Source organism: Melospiza georgiana, chromosome 7 (assembly GCF_028018845.1).
Source record: "Melospiza georgiana isolate bMelGeo1 chromosome 7, bMelGeo1.pri, whole genome shotgun sequence".
NCBI lineage: Eukaryota > Metazoa > Chordata > Aves > Passeriformes > Passerellidae > Melospiza > Melospiza georgiana.
The window spans coordinates 7,946,284-7,964,661 of record NC_080436.1 but is presented as its reverse complement, the minus strand read 5'-3'; the positions used below and the strand labels follow the sequence as shown (position 1 = coordinate 7,964,661).

The following is an 18,378-nucleotide window of genomic DNA, read 5'->3' as shown; positions in this document are numbered from 1 at the left end:
CCAAGAACAGGGTCTGTGGGGTCCATTCTGCCTCACTCACCTGGGTCAGTGGCTGCTACAGCTCCTGCCATCCTGCTAATGGCAGTGGGGATATTCAGGGGATGGCAAAAGATGATTTGAGCAAAGCCAGCAGTGCAGAAAATACAATGTTGGTGTGGAGCTGGGAAGAAGTTCCACTAATGTGTGGAGGGTGGCAGGAGGACACAGTCCTGTGCATGGCTTCTGCTCAGGTGGGACTGCAGACAGGCTGAGCCATGCTCTTGTTGCATTTTCTGTCATACCTCCTTGCTAGTTGCTGCTCATTGAGCAAGCTGTGGTGAGTGATGATGTTACAGTGTAAATCTGAAAAGCCCTTTGTGGTTTGCACTGTCACAAGCCCCACACTGGGACTTGGGAAGGTTTGCAAGGATAGCTTTAGGGGATCAGTAGTTAATTTAGAGTTGGTTACTCTGATAATGTGAGCTTTTGGTTCACAGTAGGGTCCTAGTACTTTCTGTAAATGATGTGCTGTTGTGCATTGGTTTTACAGGGGTTTTGGTTGCTTGGTTTTGTTTGTTTTTATTTTTTTTTCCTTTTTGTTTCTTTGTTTTTGACTTTTCCTCCTCTTAAGAAATTTATCTAGTCTTATCTCTTTCTGGTTTTGAAATTGTAGATTTTTATTCTTTATGAGGAAAACAATGCATTTCAGTCTTACTGAGTTCCATTAACATCTTTCCCCTCGAATATGGCAGCAAGCCAGTGAAGTTAATGTGCTGTTTGTCTCTTAGCACAGTTCATTTGCTCAGAAACTGTCTGGTACAAAACTCCAGGCCTTGAGCTAGAGGCTGACATGAGTGTGCCTGTCTCCACTGCTGATGATCCTTTAAAAGGTGTAAGTGGAAATTGCTTTGTACAAGATTCAGCTCCTAAGAAGGGATAACCCCCTGTGTTTTGCTACTGATGTTGGTCCTGACTTGGTCTGCAGGGCCAGCTTCCAAAAGCAGTGAAAGCTCAAGCTCCCATCAACTATGTGCAGAGAATCATCAGTTAAGAAAGGCACAGAAAACTGGCTGCTTGTTAATATTCATCCTTAAATGATTTATGAAGCTAAAAAGAATAAACAAGTGACACTTTATATTTTGTTACAGCAGTCTCCTATCCTTGTTTAGTATTGTTAGTGGAGAGCTTGTGTCCAGAAGGGTGTTTGGTGACACCATCAGCTGAATAAGGTCTTTCAGATGTGTCTGTCTGCATTAGTAATGAGAATGCTTGCTCTTGTCTTACAAAGGAACCATTTCTTTAAAATATAGCCTCCTCCTTCCCAGTCCCTCCGCAAATGATTCCGTCATCAGAACTCTCATTACAGCCCTCTTTCATCCCTTTAACATTGGATGAAAATCTCTTTGTCTTCAAGTTCCTTCAATTATTAATGATTCAGTTGTATTCTTTTTGCCAATTGGTGCAGAGAGAACCTTGGAGCAAATGTGCATTAGTTATTCCATTTATTCTCTCTTCTTCATTCCTTCTGTGGTCTTTCTTAATAGTGCTCTTCTCCTGATTTCTCACTCACAGGTTCTGCATCATTGCACGGGGGTTTTTGCTCAGATATAGGAGCCCTTGTGCCCCAAAGACCAACTTTCTTTTTGAAACCTTCTAAAAAGAGGCAGGGAGCCTTGCAAATGCTGGGAGCATCTTTATTTTTCAGTCTTTATGGTGGTGTTACCAAGTGGTCAGACACCTTTATCTGAACCAGTTGCACCCTGTGGACCAGGTGGAAGTGTGGGGGATGGCAGGGCACAGACCCAGTAAAATTGCTGGCTCCAGATCCTAAAGTACAATCTGAGTGGTGTTGTGGAGAGGCAGGGGCCAGCCTTGGTGCCCTCTCCACCCCAGTGAGGTTCTCCTGCAGCAAAGAGGGAAGGAGTAGGTGGGGTTCCAGAGCTACAGGCCTTGTCCTCTGAGAGACTGAGCTGATGTAGTGGGAGCCCTGTAGGAGATCCCCTTGGCATCCCTTTTCCAGCCCCAGTGTCCCTGAAGCTGTAGGCTTTGCAGCTCTCTGGACCTTCATGGCAAATTGGGGCTGAGATGGCCAGTATTCCAGCTAGGAATTAAGAAGTCCTGTGTCAGTGCTGTATTCTGCTCCAGCAATTCTCATTAGGCTTGGGAAGGATGGAGAGAAGGCAATATAAGTTAGTCCTGTGGCCAGCTGAGTTTTGCTGGAAGCTGTACCAGTTGCCCAGTTAGAGAAACTAAGATTCCTGCAGGACAACAGGATCCTTATTCTCTTGAAGGAGGATGCCAGCCTGTCTAGGCACTGCTCTTGGTGCTCTTTGTATAAAAATAAATAGTTTAACCTTCCTCAGTAGCAGGGATTCTAGTTGCCACACACACACAAAGATTTGCTTTTAATTAGTCCAGTAAATTACTCTTTTATTCCTCCTTCCTTGATCCCCCTCACTCCCCACTGATTTAGAATGTAATTGTTTCCTTCCTTTATCTTCAAAAATTATATTATCTGAAATATTTTTGTTACTGCTTGGTTTTTCTGTACTTTGGAGAAACCTATCTGAAAACATGTGCTTTACAAGGAAAGATTAGAAGAATGTTTTCCCAAACTATCCCTTTTGCTTATCTGGACTCTCCCAAGTTTGCCAGTATCTATCTTACTGTGCAGACCCCACATTTTGGCATTTCTCCAGCTGAGACACCACCACCAAAGAACATGGAATAATTATCCCACTGTTTTAAGAATAGCATCCCCATTAGGATAAACAAAACTCTGGTTTGTCTTTTCTTTGCCCATAGTAAGTCTTTTCCTGTCAAATAAGTGCCCAGCTACCTATTCCTGGTTTGTCTAGTTATGTGTTTCAGGCTTTGTCTCTCAATATGCTGTTCAGTCCTTTTTTCCTTGATTTCCTGCTTTTAGATCTGGGAGCTGCTGTGAACCAATGGTCTTGGTTTTGGAAGATGCTTTCCTGTGACAAACTCATCCTAACTTGGGGTGAAACCCAAATTTATGAAGGCAAAATCAGGGGTGGGAAGATGAGTTTGTTGGCAAACTGATATTGCCAGAAGTATTTTTTAAGTTGTACTCTTGCCCTATAGGTATTTAGGTACTTGGAAACTGCTTGGTTTATTTTTTCCAAAGTCTTTGCAAAGATGGCTCTTAACTGATTGGTTTGTAATTTTCCACAGCTTCAAGAGATGTTTCGAGAGAGAGTGTGGGGTTTGGGAAGATGTTTGTGAAGATAAAGCAGACTCTTGTCTGGTTTGTTCTGAAGTTTGAAATGCTCTTCTTGGGTCAGGGAGGACCCACACAAGTTTCTAAGCTGCATCTTCCTTGTTCTGAGTGTTTCTTAAGTTGTTCTTTCCTATTCTAACCTGAAGTTTTGCTTCTTTTTAAAACAATGATAGGCAATAGTTGCTCACTGTTGATCTTGTTAAAGTTGAGCAATGTTGAGTTGTAGCCTTCTGTGCATTGTCTTTGCTCTGCCTCTCTGCTGAACCATGACTTGTCCTGTCTGCTTTTCAGATCATACAGATTCTTCTTTTGTGGCCTTCTATGTCCCTGGCTAATCATAATTCAATTTGTTCCTTAGCTTTTCTGATTGTGTTCCCATAGTTCTCCTTTCCCTCATTTATGGGATTTATCTCTGTTTTCGGCATGATTTTTATTTGACTATTTAGCTCTTAAAAAGCTTAGCATATTCTTCATATGTACTTGTAGAGTTTGTTAAAGCTGCTAAACTGTCTCAGTTCTGCCTTTCTTTTCTAGTTATGTGTATCTCTAGAGCCTTGCACAGAGCATAAACCCTTATCTTTTGAGCTGTCCATGCTTCTATTCCCTGCCAAACAGAATGGAAGTATTCCAAAGAAACTCAGGTAGGATGGTAGAGGAGCCAAGACTGGCAACTCCTCTCTCCATCCTCCTCTCTACCTTTCCCCTTTTCAAATCCAGATCGTGTTCTCCTCAGTGCTGTAGAATTGCTGTGGGATCACTTTGCTAAACAGCCCATCCTTTGAGACCAGTGTAAATCGGTGTCTGGATGGTTTATGGTAGCAAGGAGTCCTGTGCCAGTCCTTGAAACAGCAGCAGAAGTTTGCTGACTTTCTGGCCACACTGCCATGTGGGCCTGTCATCTAAAATCCCATGGATCAAAGTACCACTTCATCTAAAAGAAGGTCATGTCCCTTGAGGCATATGAGATAAGTTCTAAGGTCCTTCATTTATCCAAAAATCCCTTTTGTCTAATGGCTTTCATGTTTTCTACCCCGTTCAGATAAACTAGATTTGACTATAATCACATTACACTTCCCAAAAGTCTCCCTTGTGATGGTGATTGGATGTGGCACCCTTCACTTTGTATCCTGAGCTCATGGACAGTGTGAGTGCTGTGAAATAGCTACAGTCTCTCTGGCAACTACCTGGTCCAGATGAGAGAAGTAATTTGCATGTACAAACAGCTTAAAAATCATTGTGGACAGTGCTGTGAGACCAGGGTGAGTGAAGGCTGTGTTTAAGTTACCTAATCCAAGTCTCCAGTCATTAAACACATTCTAGCCTTGATGTGGTAAGTGCTGTGGGGTCAGTGGAGCAGTGGCTGGCTCAAATGTGTGTAAGCAAAGAGGGCATTGGAATCATTGTGTTAACCACAGGAAGTCTGCTTTTATGATGATGAAAACAAGAATCAATCATAACTAGCTAATGAATTAGCCCACAGTATCTGCTGTGTTCATTTCACAGTAAATGTGATAGAATCCATTAAGAAACCCTTGCAAGGGGGTCCTGTGCAAAGGCAGTGTCTGTAACATGCAGTGCACACTGCCAACCCTCCTTACCTCTCTGAAATGCTCCAGGAGTGTGCATAAATACAAATTCTGATCCAAGGAGGATCTGAGAGGAAGATTCTGGAGTCAAGGAAAGGCTTCTGGTGGTTTTAGCAGGGCTTTGTCCCGGAGGCTGGCATAGCTGCTGGCTGCGTTTGGTTTGACTGGAAATCCGCAGGGCAGGCCCTGGGCAGGCTCAGCCTGGCTGCCCATGTCAGGAGGGGATAAGCTGTTACATCATTCTGGCAGTGCCGTGCCCGAGCCCATGTGGGTCAGGCTGAGGGCCAGCAGTGTGCTCATAAGGCTGCTTTTGTTGTCTGTGATCTGAGGTGAGCAGGGAGCTGCTTCCCCTCCTGCCGGCAGCTCTTCCATGGGTTTCTGCCTCACTGCCTTCCTTACATAAAGTGTTGCTAAGTGAGAAGCTGTTGAAACCAATTGTGCTACATGTTACTACATGTTTCTGCAATTCCCATCGCCTGTCTGGTTGGTTTTGCTGTCGAGGAACAGCAGTTAGCTGAGCTAACCAAATAAAAAAAATAGTTCTTGAAGGAAAGTATGGACGTAAGAGAAAATAATCACCTGGCAGCTGTTAGGAAGCCTGTACTTAGCTGCTGGAGAACATATTTCTGAGAAAAGATTGATCTTTAAGTTGACCTAAATCAAGTTGATCGATCTAAAGATTGCTCTTTAAGCAAATACCTTGTCACTGGAAGGGGTAACAGATACCAACCTGTTTCAGGCAAACCTCTATTTTCATTACTGCATTAACTGTATACTAATGTCCTATTGACTGAAAAACCACGTTTTCCTAAATATAAATAGTATTTGAATTGAAATACCATCCAAAACCTATGATTAGACAAACAGCTAAATCTGTGTATTTTGCATTGCAGTTACTGCTTTATATGTCTTTAAGACCATGCCAGCTTTGTTTATATTTTAATTGCATGTTTTGCAAAATCTGCTTCAACAAATGATTCATTAGTTTAGAATATTTTATTTACAAATTCAATACAGAATAACAGCTAAGGCTTCTGTTAAAAGTTATGACATGACATTTAATTTAAAAGCGTTAGGTTACCTGATTAAGTGAAGTACAAACTGATACATTAATAAATTCTATTACAGTAGCTGTGATATTTTACAGTAAGCAAGTTTTTGTCTTGACTCATCACCCCACTGGTAGACCAGGAGAGAAAAAAGGTGAGAACAAGTGGTACAAATTCTATCTGCAGTATTTTCTTAGTCATGAACCATGTGATAGGTTGGAGAAACAGTTGGTGTTTCTCTTTGATGCACAGCTTGTCACGTGGAAACCCATCAGGACAAGGGCTGTGTGTTCACTGGTGTGATCTTTGAGCCTCCCACTAATGCAGTGCTGCCTGCACAGCCCTGTCTCAGCCTTCAGAGTGTATGCAGTGCTGGGTGTGTGCAGTGCTGTCAGCTGGTTTTGTGGAGAGTCACTCTCAGGTGCCATTGGTTTCTGCAGGAGGGTTGGTTCTTCTTATATTGGGGGAAACACAGGAAATCAGCTGAAAATTTGGGTGGCCTTCCAGGAGCAGTGCAGTCCCAAGGCACTTTGGGGCTGTACCACTGGGGACACATCAGATGTCTTCATAATGTTTCAGTGATTCTCTGAGCTGGAGGTTTGCTTCTGCTGTGTCAAAATTTGGAGTGTGATTGCTCACTCAGCTCTTTGCTTCTCCTCTGTGGATGGATTTGGAGGTTGGGGTGTTTGTTTTTGCCCAGCTGTCAATGACAGCTATTGTCAATGACAATAGCACCCCAGGAACAGCAGGCTGAAAAAGCAGTGAGATAAAGCTGTTCACCATCCCAGGACAGAGGGGAGGATTTATTTTGGGGTAACTATACAAAAACTTGTGTTGCAGCTGTCACTAGTATCTCTGCCACATATACATACAAGATTTAGGGACTAACAGACACATATAATCAATTTTGCTTTCTTACTCTTTTGTTCTCACTGGTCTCTAAGTCAGAAATGAAGGATTTCCTCAGAAAGTCAAAGAATTTGGTGGCTTCAAAGTGTTAGGTGCAGTATTGGTTGTTCTGAAAAACAGACTTGGGAGTATTTGAATATCCTATATCTTCCAGCTTGATTTTAGTGACATGCTGGCACAGAAAGAAATAGAAAATCCTTTTCTAGGTATTCTGCATATCAATTATTTAGCTGAAGAGAGTCAGCTAGGATTCACAAAAGAGAGATTATGCCTGAAAATATCTGTCTCACATGTTTAAACAAATAAGCTGAAGTAAGAGAAAGAGAGGCCGTAATATGCCTGGGATTTGAAAATGCTTTATAGAATCACGCTGCACAGAACCCCATGTTTTATCAGCTGGTGTGTCAGTGGCTGCAAGAGAGCTGGTCACAATAGGGGAGGATTTTGGATGAATGCTGGGGAAGGGCAATGTCACCAGGACAGGCCTGTTTTACTGAGGGCCTGGGAGGAAGGAGAGATGCGTCCTGTAAAGATGTTGAGATCTGCTGTGGATGCAAAGCCGGTGGCACCACTGGTGTAAAGGAAATGGTGTGATTGAAGGGCCCTGGGCTGGCTGCATGAGGTGGGCAGAGCAGCTCCTGCATGCTTGTACTTTGAGGAGAAGACTAAAACCAAAGCCAGGATTCCTCTGCATCCTGAAACTTTCTAACCTGCCTTGAAATCCTCGTTACCCACAGAAGCTGCTAACTCAGCCTGTGGCTTTTCACCACTGCTCCACATCCATCCTCTGTTGTGTCAGTAACCACAGAGAGGAAGACAGTGACTCCAGCCTTCCTCACTCCATAGCCCTTGTGAAAGAACTGGTGTGCTAAACTGCATCTGCTTTTCTTGAATTAATTAATGCTCTTCTATTTTGTTTTTCCTCTACCTTGAGAAGGGGAAAAACCCCAAGTTTTCCCCCTCAAATGGATGGTAAAATAGATAGTCAGATCTTTATTACTACTGCAGAAGATGAGGCAATATTTAGAGAGTCTGGTGAAGCATTTGTCTCCTCTCAAGCTCTCCAGAAGGCAGTCATCCCTGTTTCAAGTGCTAAGACAATAGTGAATAAAAAGAAAATTCCCTGTTCCAGGGCTATTTTTACCAGAGTGGTGCAGTTCCTGTTCAGTAGACCTATGCCTCTTTATCTACATCACTGATGATATTGGAAGCTATTTTAAGCATTGCATAAAATGTTTATCCAGTCTTTGCTAAAAAAGAAGCAACCAACCCACAAGTCCTTTGTTAAACACTGGTTGCAAGGCTTCAGCAGTGATTTGGGTAGAAAGATCTTAGGCTGAGGTTGTGGAAGCATCTTGCTTTGTTTGGGAGCAGAGGCTGTGTGTGACCTTGGGAAAGCCCAAACTGATGATTGCTCTTTCCTCCCCCCACCACCTCATTATCCTGAAAATGTGGAGAACACTACCGATATCTATTTAGGGGTTTGGTTCTTCTAATTTGTAATGGCAGCTGTCTGCTGTTTTGCCCAGCATCTTGCACAGAGGGACCCAGTTTGCAGCTGGCCAGCAATGAAATTGAGTTCATTATCTTGTGTGAATGTGATAATGAAATGAAATAAAACACACCTGAACCAGCAAAATCTTGTAGAGTTTAGATCAGGCCTCAGTCACAGTGGTGAGATTTACTGAGATGGTAAATGTCTTTTCTCCTCTTTGAGAAGTAAAATGCTGAAAATGCAATTTAATAATTTCCAGGATTTTGACTTGTCAACTTCCTTACATTTGTGTTTTCACTGTGTTGGGATGCATTCATTTTATGAGATGAGTTTCCTACTTCTGTGAGTAAGCCAGGTAAACATGAGGTTAAATCTCAGACAGGGCTGAGTGTTCTCTGTGTTCCAGCATCTATCTGGATTAGGCTCTTCATCCCCATCTCCTCCTCTGCCTTTTGTCCTGTCAGAAGTATTTTTATAGGTGTGAAAACATATCTCAGGGCAGCCAGAACAAACTTGATGATTAAGCTGGTTTTTATTTGCAGTATCTTAAGACGAAGCCATTTGCCATGGGCTGTTTCAGCAGCCACTGTGTCTCTGGAAATGCTGGCATGAGCAGCCTGAAGGTGGTTTGGGTACCTGGTTGAAGGTCCATCCCCGGGCTCCAGGGTGTAGGACACAGGCTGGCAAAGTGTATCCATCCCTTGTGAGCCACAGGAGTTCTGTTAGGAACATCTGAGAGAAATTGCAGGACAGTTTTCAGGACTTCTTATTCCTCCACCATCCCAGCTCCTGGTTGCTTTGGCCAGTGAAGTGAGCTGGAGAAGTGACAGAGAGATCGTAGCAAGGCTGTGAACAAGCACCAACTGGTAAATGGTGGAGCTGAGGAGGATGAGGCAGGATGAGGGTTTCCTTGGTTTCTGCAGAGGATGATCTTTGCAGTGGCAGCAGCAGGCACCCCTTGCCATGAGTCACAGGAAGCTTTTTCAGAGGAAAGGTCCAAGAATTGCGTTAGTGCCACTCCGGCTTGTTTCTTCCTGCTCCTTCCAAAAGGCCTTTTTGCTGCCATGTCTGCTGTCATCCTTGTCCTATGCAGCCCGCCTTCCTCCATTTCCTCATCCTCCTCGCTGCTGTGGTGGTTGAGAGAGTGGGGGAAAAACTGTCAGCTCAGGAAAGATGCTCTGAAGTTACTAAGATCTGTTTATAGCAGTGAGGGTGGAATTTCTGTTTGATGCAAGGGTTGATGGATGTGTGAAGTCATCCGGTGGTTGCGGGGGAAGGCAGAAGGGAATTGATTCCCTTTGTAGCCCTCTACCCCCAGAATTTTGGGAGACAACCCCTGGTAATGAATTTGTTACTCCTTCCTGTAAGCCCCTTGGTGCACTCAGGGGTAAATGGGGTTTGTTGGACCTCCCCCAGATTTTGTGGTGGGGAGATGTTTCATTTTCCTGTTGACAGCGTTCCCTGTCGTGTACTCTGCTGTCACAGGGACTGAGAAACACCAGGTTACTGCTGGGGAGTGAACCTAGCTGACTTGTGTGTCCTGAGTGCAGGGAAATTTAATCTTGTCTTCAGTCCTTAAGCGTGTCCTGGGCTCATTGGTTACTCCTCACCGACTGCTTCTTTGCTATATATGCTGTTTTATTACAGACTAAAAAAGCTTGAAAACAAACCAGTTCATCTTTTAGTTTTTCTCATATTTTTTAAAAAAATTCATTTATCTATCCCTCCCCAGCTGAGCTGTTCAGCACCCCAGCTCCTCACAGAACACAGGGTGATTTCCAAATTCACAGGTTCCTTTTCCTACTGAGATTAATGTTGTCCTAAAGAAAGCCTTGGAATAAGGAGATGAGATCAAAGCAGACACAGCAACTGAATAGTGGCAGTAAAACTGAAGTCCTCACTTCACAAAGAATTTGTTTCTGAGCTGAACTGTGCAGTGAATCCTGTTATACTCTTGTATTAGTCCTGAAGGGTTCTTGCTTGCCCCTGCAGTCCTGCAGCACTTCTGCATTTTCCCTGGTTTTATTTCCCCTCGGTGTGAGTAAGCAAATGCAAGGCTCAAATAGCAGCATAGTCAGGCTGGTTCCAACACGTGAACAGCACTAGATAGAAAAATAAAAGAGGGAGAGCCAATTGCCTTCTTGATCTGTAAAGCAGAAAATACTAAATCCTTCCAGACCTCCTTTTTGTCATGTACCATCCATAAACCCCGTTTGGGGTTTGGATCGGCATCGCGGCAGAACCCGGCTGCGCTGCTGCCTGTGTGCAGTACAGCCTTGTGTGTGTCTGGCAGCAGCACAAAAGGAACCAGCTGATGATATTCACAGCATTAAAGGCCTGATTCCTGGGGACACACTTGGTTGGATGCAATTAAAATGCCTGTCAGGCATTTGATACCAGCAGCCCCTTGACAAACCGCCTGAGCCGCCGCGAGGTGCAGCATCCTATTGTAAGTGGATGATGGCGGAGCCGGCTGCCTTGGCGTCGTTCTCGAAATTTCTGTGGCCAGTGAACTCCCTCTTCCTCTCCCACTCACCCTCTTTTCCTTTTCACCGCTGCGGGGACTTGTGCTAATTTGCAGTTTTCCTTTTCCTGGCGTGCACATGGTAGAGACAAGCTGGTGGCTCGCAGACTGCGTCTGGCTGGAGACAGGCAGCGAGCCGATGGATAACAACACTCCGGGAGAATGATTGTGCAGCAGTTATTTAAGGATAGGCTTTTGGGGTATGGCAGCATATGAGCTGGTAATCATTTCATTTCAAAAATGTCAGCTTTGTTTGTTTGCTTGTTGAGGATTTGAGAGAGTTGTACCTTTATGCTGGAGCTTTTTGGGTTTTGTCTGCTGTAGATTAAAATCTGTAGCAGTGCACGCTGGATGAATTCAAATGAATAGGTAATAAACTTCTGTGGATTTGTTTATACATTGGTGCATGCATAGTGTGTGTTATATACAGACACACCTTCATATGAATATGTTTATGCATATTTTGTCTTTGTATGATAGAAGAAAAACTTTTCTCATAGCTAAAAACTGTTTTTCAGCAAAAATTCAGGGTTTTTTTGCCCCTCCCTTTGTTTTGTATTAGCAGATTCTTCAGTGTGTAGCCTTGGACGCAGCGTGCTGATTGGAATCTTCTTGTTCAGAGATCGGAAAGGTAGGATGCCTCTCTTTGAATGTGGGGATGAATGTGGCACTGGGTGTGGGCTGCTCTTTGTTATTTTGTTTTTCCTTTTTGATTTAAACAATAGTTGGTGGTTCGGGTTTTTTTTTTTTTTGTTTGTGTTTGTCAGCTTCGCAGAGATTTTCAAATTGTCGTGCCAGGCACTGTGAAGTTATTTTTGATGTGTAAATATATGCTCGAGGTAACTAATTAGCCCTTTTGGCTGCAGTTACCAAAATGTGAGATACAAACCCGAGTGCTTGCCTATTGTCTTGTGTTAGTACAGGTGCAAGCTGCCCCCTGTCATTTGGGCTTGTCATAATACTGATTTTAGCACCAGCAAGGACAGGGTTAAACTGGCAGGCTTGTTCCAAGCAGGTACAACCTCTCCCAGGAAAGCAGCTCCTGGTTCCAGCAGCCTGTCAGTGCTGGGTGAGCATCTGTCTGATGGCTTTTTCACATACCACTGGCACTTCAGAAATGATGCCTGCTATCAAAAGGAGGAAAGCAAGCTGGGTTTTTCTGGCAATGTCATTGCTAACTCCCAGGAGTAGCAGTTTGTTGTCCTCTTCCCCTAGTTCCTTTTGGCTGGGGTTGCTTTAAGCCTTTGCCTCTGTAAAGGAAAGAGGGAGGTAAAATGTTGCAGAATAAAATCTCTAAGTTACTTTGTGTTGGACTTCCAGATGTGCCAGGTAGTTAAGGAATACAGATTTCATTGATTTGCAGTGAGGACTGTGTTAAAAAAAAAAAATCCAGGCAGGATTGAAAATCTGCTCCCTTCACCTTGATGGAGACAGAAAAAGGTATATCCATTATCCATCTTGAATTAACTTCTCAGGTGCCAGTTCTCACCCAACACCCACCAAAGCAGACTTTGTGATGATGTTCTCTGTTACGGTGCCCTACAGGTTTCCTATTTCTTGGGTCTGCATTTGGACCTGGAGGGAATGTGTGCAATCACAATATGCATGTGGCTTTAGTCTAAAGTTTTAGGGGCCTTTTAAAAACCGGAATAAAACCCCACAGAATTTTTTCTGGAAAGGTGGTTATGTTTCACTCTTTGAGAAAGCCTGGGCTCCTGAAATGGCCATTGTGGCTCCCCAGACAGGGAGGAATCCCAGGCCAGAACCTGGGCACTGGCAAAGGTGTGGGCTTTGCTAACAGCAAAGCATGCCTCAGAAAGGTGGTGAATAATCAATATCATTTACCCATAGGACTGCTTGATAGATGCTGTTTCCTGAGGGAAAGCATTGTGGATTTTTCTAGATATTCTCTCTCCTGTTTTTTTGCACACAATTCTCTTATTTGTTTCCCCTTTCTACACATCTTTCCATTCCCTTGGACCTTGTAGTTTTTCTGTCTTTGGAAGAAGGCTTTTACCTAATAGATTTGCCTGGCTGAATACAATTTTTTGAAGGAGTCCTTTACTTGCTAGTTTATCTTAGCTGCTTTTAATACTGTTTCCTCCTGGTTTCAGTTTTCACTAGACTAAATGAAATAAGAAAGCCTGTAGTAAATAGTGTTTAAAATGCTTTAATTTGTGAAAAATGCATTTAATGATTTGATTTTAGCTGAGACCAAGTCCCTTCTCTTCTCTCTACTTTGAATTTCACTTCCACTGTCCAAGGCAAGAAGCCAAACTGCAGTCTCATTCTGATTTCATTAATGTTTTGCAAACTCTGTCTCAAGGACTAATATTGCTTGCCGGGCTTGATGTCAGAATCCAAGGTTTTGCTGCAGCATTGGAGAAGGGGAAAAGAAGGCTCTCTCACAAATAGGAATGATAGCATTGTTAGCAGGCAAGTAGAACTGCCTGGTTTTTATAGTGTTGGTGGATAAAGAGCCCAATTTTTTGGCGATGTGATCCCTTAGATCCCAGCAGGTTTTTATCTGCTGTGGAAATGTCTCTTATCTCCTGTGCACAGCATCTTATCAGTCCTCTATGGCATCCTTAAAACAAAGAAAGGGCATCAGCTGTTTGTTATTAAATCAGAGTTGGTGGAGACTGGATTTTTTTACTACATATACAAATGCTTATACATTTCTTGTACTTCTGATTTAGCAGTCATTTTGGCCTCCTCCTTTTATCTGGGTTTTTAAGATTCATGTTACAAATCATTCCTTTGGGCTGCAAAGAAGAAAATGAGATGTTATCCTGGCAAAAATGGAAATTATTTCAAACAATATAATTTTTGTGACGAAGAGGTAAGGAGCACTTAGACTGTAAGAGGAGATTTAATTTGAGATTCACAGGACGTAAAAAACCTGTGGCCACAGGGTTGGCTTGGAATATCAAAAAGACATCAAAAGGAAAAGAATATCAAAGGAAAAACATTTTGTTAGCTGATACAAAAGGCAAGAGAAGCCAGAGTGCGCAGCAGCAATGAGGTGTGCTGGGTTAGAGTGTGTGGGCTCCGAGGCATTCACCCAGGGTGACGTGATGGTTGGCACCCCCCTTCCATTGGACACGTGACATGGTGGCCAAATGAGCCAAAACACATGGTGCCAGTCCACCCCCAGGGCTCCCCTGCAGGGAGCAGCTTCAGGGGTGAACTTGGGTCTCTGTGTCTGCCCCTGCCCTCAGATGGTCACCTGGCTTTTAACCCTGCTCCTGGTGACCCTCACAGAGGAGCTAAAGAGGCTTTATGGCTGTTCCAGGCTGGGTCTAAACAGCCTTGGTTTGCTTGCCAGGGTTAGGTCACAAGGATTGGTGTTGTCTTGTCCTGTTCCATTACATGGAACAAGGGGTGGTTTGAGCATTGGAGTGAATGGTGCTGACTTTGATTTTTATCCTGTGCTTGATGGTGAGCAATTGTCAGTGATGATTTTCCTGCTGTTTTACTGATTATAAAGGCTGTCTCCTAGGCAAATAGTTTGGTGGCAAATAGGGGTCCTGCATTATGGCTTTTCTTTCAGCTGCAATGTGAGCTTTTTTCTACTTGAATGCCAGTTTTCATGGGACTTGTAGGAAGGCAGCTACCTGTAACAAAACAGGCTGAAATTGGTCAAGGGACTCAAAAGTTACTGGCTGCAGAGAATATAATCTACATCAAACTTTCAGTGACTAAGACTGGAGCTGGTGCATCCTGATGAAAGTTCTTCCATATGCATTTGCATCTTGTGTTCTCTCCTCCCATGCCAGAGCTTCCACTATTCCAGTTTCTGTGTGCTGCCAGCTGGGCAGGGCAGGGCAGGGCATGCTCTAGAGCTGCTCTGGCCATTGTGTGTGTGTGCTGCCTGTCTGGAAGGTCAGAGGCATGAGTGGTGAGGTTATGGCAGTGCTTTCTTCATGTAAAGGAAGAATTCAGTTCAGTTTTTTCTAGGAAGAAAAGCTTCCTTAATTCTCTGTCAAGCTACATTTAATTTTTAAAAGCTAGGGATAGTTAGACAGCGGGGGTTTGGTTTAGTAATGTTAGAAAGGACCTTGTGTAACCTGTCAAGAAAATAATCATAAAACCCCAAGAATCCAATGGAGGATGAGCTGGACCAAGAGCTGGGCTGACATGGCCTCAGCTGGAGGAAGAAGGTGCACCTGATTAGGTGCAGGCCTGTGGTTCCTGTGAATGGCTGTAAAACTTCCAGGTTAATTCCTGAAAGGAATTGTATACTCTTTCTCTTCCTTATTTTCTTTGTCTCTAAAACAGACAAAGAAATGCCGGTGTATTTCTCAGGAGAAATATTCATCTTTGCAAAATGATTGAGATCCTTGGTTATAGGAAGCTGTGAAAATTGATCACTAGGCTTAGAATGGTGGGTTTTTTCTTGGCTGCAGTACCAAAGGTGTTTGTGGTATTACTGCAGTAGCAGTAATAATAAAAAGGTTAAAATACATTTACTAAGATTTGATTTCTCCCAGCTTCACTCATCAACTTAACTTTTTCTTCTTCTTTGCTGCATTGAATTGCATGATGATCATAGAGGTCAGTGATGACATTTAAGATGTTAATGAATAAACAATAATCAATTAATCAGTCCCATTTCATGCAAAGGAGTGGCTGTTTCCTGATGGACCCTCAGCTGGCATACCAGAGCTGAGAAGGGCAGAGTGTGTGTTGCCAGTAGCATGCTAGGAGAGTCCTCTGTAGCAGCAATGCTGCTGACTCATGCTTTACAACATTCCCTGGAACATTCCCTGACGGGCTGGAGGTGCAGATTAACTTCCTTTCCCATCCTGCTCAGGGGGTAATTCATTCCATTATTTGCCACCAGGTGAAGCCTCTAGATAGTTATGCACTGCTGCTGTTATCACTGACCTTTTATGGGGTGCATTAGCACGGAGCTTGCGAGAAATCACGGGCAATTTATTTTAATACTTTGGGTGTCAGTCGCTGCTAAATCACAGGAGCTATTTGCATTTATTTTCTGAGTCATCCCAGTTCTTGTGATAAGGTGATTTTTTCAGTGTATGTGGTTAGTAAACTGCATTTATCTCTACTTTTTCTTACCTAGGTGTGTGTATTTTGCTTAAAAATGCAAATGTGTGTCTTAATTGGCTAAAAGAGAATGAATCACATGTAAGGAGGTGCCTTTCTTTGCCTTCTCATTGTTAAGGGGAAGGGGTGCATGACTGCTGGAGAGTAGTGGGGGGAAGATCAGAGGTGTGCATTAAGTGACAGGATAAAAGTCCCTGTATCATCCAGTTGCTTCAGTCTCTGTGGTTCCCAAGTTGCTTCCTTCCACATGCCCAAAGGGACCTGAGCACTCTGCTGCTCCTCAGCACGGTAGCATTTGATACTGAGAAGCTTGATCTTATGGTAGAATTCATAGCCCTGAATTTGCCTGGGGAGAAAAAGATACATGGGAGAGCTCTGGGGACTTGCACATCCTCAAACATTTATTTCAGGTGTTTGAAGTGCAGATGTGGAAACAACACACCTCTGTGGAAAGTTCCTTGACAAATCACTGCCAACTGCAAGCACAGGGCAGCACAGTCCAAGCATAGATAGTACAGCAGAGAGGAGATTCTGCTGAACTGGTGTCTCATTTTTGCTCTGGAGAAGGCCCCTGGTTCTTCCTGCTCTGCACACCTGCCTGTGCATTCCTGTGCAGCTGTGCAACCTGTAGTGTTGGTCAGGGTGCTCTCAGGCCCCACGTGAGCTTCTGGCAGCACTGCACAGGCCAGGGGGATGCCTCAGGTTTGAGCTTTTATATTTTTTAGATTCTCTGCTGCTTTAGTGTGTGGGTCAGAGCTTCATATTAGGGGATGGTGAGCTCTCTTCACACAGCAGGGAGACAAAACAATTCCTTCTCTAGCTGAGGACCAGGGGCAACTGATCCAAGTCTCAGGCCCAAGAGCATAAACAATGTGGACTGAAGAGGGAAAAACAAGAAGGATGGGAATTCATCATCTGAAGCTCTAATTGGACAATTAACTCCAATATGCAAATGGACCAGAACTTATAAAAGTGAGAGACCCCATGACCAGTGTCCATTTTGTGACCATTTTGGTTCATCTTGGGTGCAGCCCTGGCTGGGCTCTTGTGCTGCCCGAGGTGGATCCATTGAGGCCTTTTAATAAATCCCTGCTTTATTCTTTAACTCTGTCTGGCCTCTGTTCTAGGTCAGCCTACACAAGGCATCAAGGGACTGCTGCTCTCTTGCAACTGTGTTCTGCACCTTCTCTGAGCATTGGGGGGGCTTTATTGGCATTTCTGGGGTGATAATTTGCAGTATAAGATGTCAGTGGAGTTGATTTGTAGTTTTACAAGCTTAGAAGTCTCTCTTGCCAGGGTGGATTTTCTAAACCCACACCCTCCTCACTCCCCTGTTTTTAAAGCTTGATTTCTTCTTGGGTGGATGTGCAGTGCCTGGGAGAACTGAGTCCTCTTCTTGGACAGTTGCCATGAAGTATGGCTGCAGTGCAGCTAAGCACATTAACAATCACTGAAGTAAGAATTGGTGCCATTATTTGTAGAGGTGGTGTTACATAATGAGAACAGCAGTACTTGTGAGGTCAGAGTGAGGCATGGGCAGAACTGCTCACTGCACCAACCTTCCCTGAAGAAATGCCCTTGAGGCTCTAAATGAGTGAGCTCACTCTCAGGTTCCTGCTATTTGGTGTCCATTAGTAAACATGTCTTTCAGCAAACACTTGTGGAGGTCATTATGGAAAGGTAAATTCAAGGCTAATGTATACAACTACTAAAAGGAGTTTTACAGTTGTATTCTAGCTAGTGCATGTGTAAAAACTTCAAATACCAATGTGTGTGTAATAAGGGGGAAACTTGAGCACTTTAGTGATTAATTATAGAACAAAAGAGATGGAAACCATGCTCCATAATACAAGTAAGGCATCCATGCAGCTCATAGTTTGCAAGCCATAAATAATTCCCTGAAAGTACTCACTAAAGAATAAAAATCCCCAAAGAAACAAAATCAAAAGAGAAGAAAACAAACAAAACAAAGGCAGAGTTCTTTGTGGTTGCCTGGCACTATCATTTGAACTGAGGCGCATCTCTTGGTTCCCATTAATACTGCTGTGTCCCCTAAGTGTTGTGTTTTGCAACTCTTGGAGTGGGTGGGTAGGTGTAAGAGCAGAGTAGTCAGAGATTCTGATCTTCATAAACCTGTTATTTCAATGTGGTGGGATGGCCCTTAGTTCATGGAACTGGCTAGGCTGGATTCTTGGGAGTGTCTGAGTGGGCATATTGTTATTGTGGTGAAGTCCTGTTATTTTCAGTGTTGTTGTCCTGTAACTTTTACCTCAGAATGATATTTACAGGTTGAGCAAAGCCTAGAGCCTACCTTACCTTGTGTGCTGTCACGTCTCATTTTGAGTGTCTGTAGTAAAGACAACGTGTTTAATCTTACTTAGCATATTGAATGGAGGGAACCAGAGCAGAAGGGAGTGTTGAATCTAACAGTTCCTGCTCCTGGGCATTTGTGCTTGGCAGCCCAGGTGCAGGTCAGAAGTCTCTGCACAGCTGCACTGCTGTGGTTTGCCTGCACAAGTTGGACG

At 43.6% G+C, this 18,378-nt stretch overlaps 1 protein-coding gene across 28 annotated transcripts in view; it reads left to right on the top strand.

The window, feature by feature from the left end:
* The window catches only part of MAP2 (microtubule associated protein 2), a 216,166-nt gene that overhangs the window by 80,844 nt on the left and 116,944 nt on the right, over window positions 1–18,378 (top strand). For 13 of the 28 annotated variants that reach the window (XM_058027808.1, XM_058027830.1, XM_058027829.1 and 10 more), the window contains exon 3: window positions 11,349–11,414. The exons of 1 other annotated variant lie outside the window; for it this stretch is intronic. The gene's annotated coding sequence lies outside the window, so the exon portion shown is untranslated. 14 more of the 28 variants (XM_058027833.1, XM_058027834.1, XM_058027810.1 and 11 more) reach the window with 7 other exon arrangements.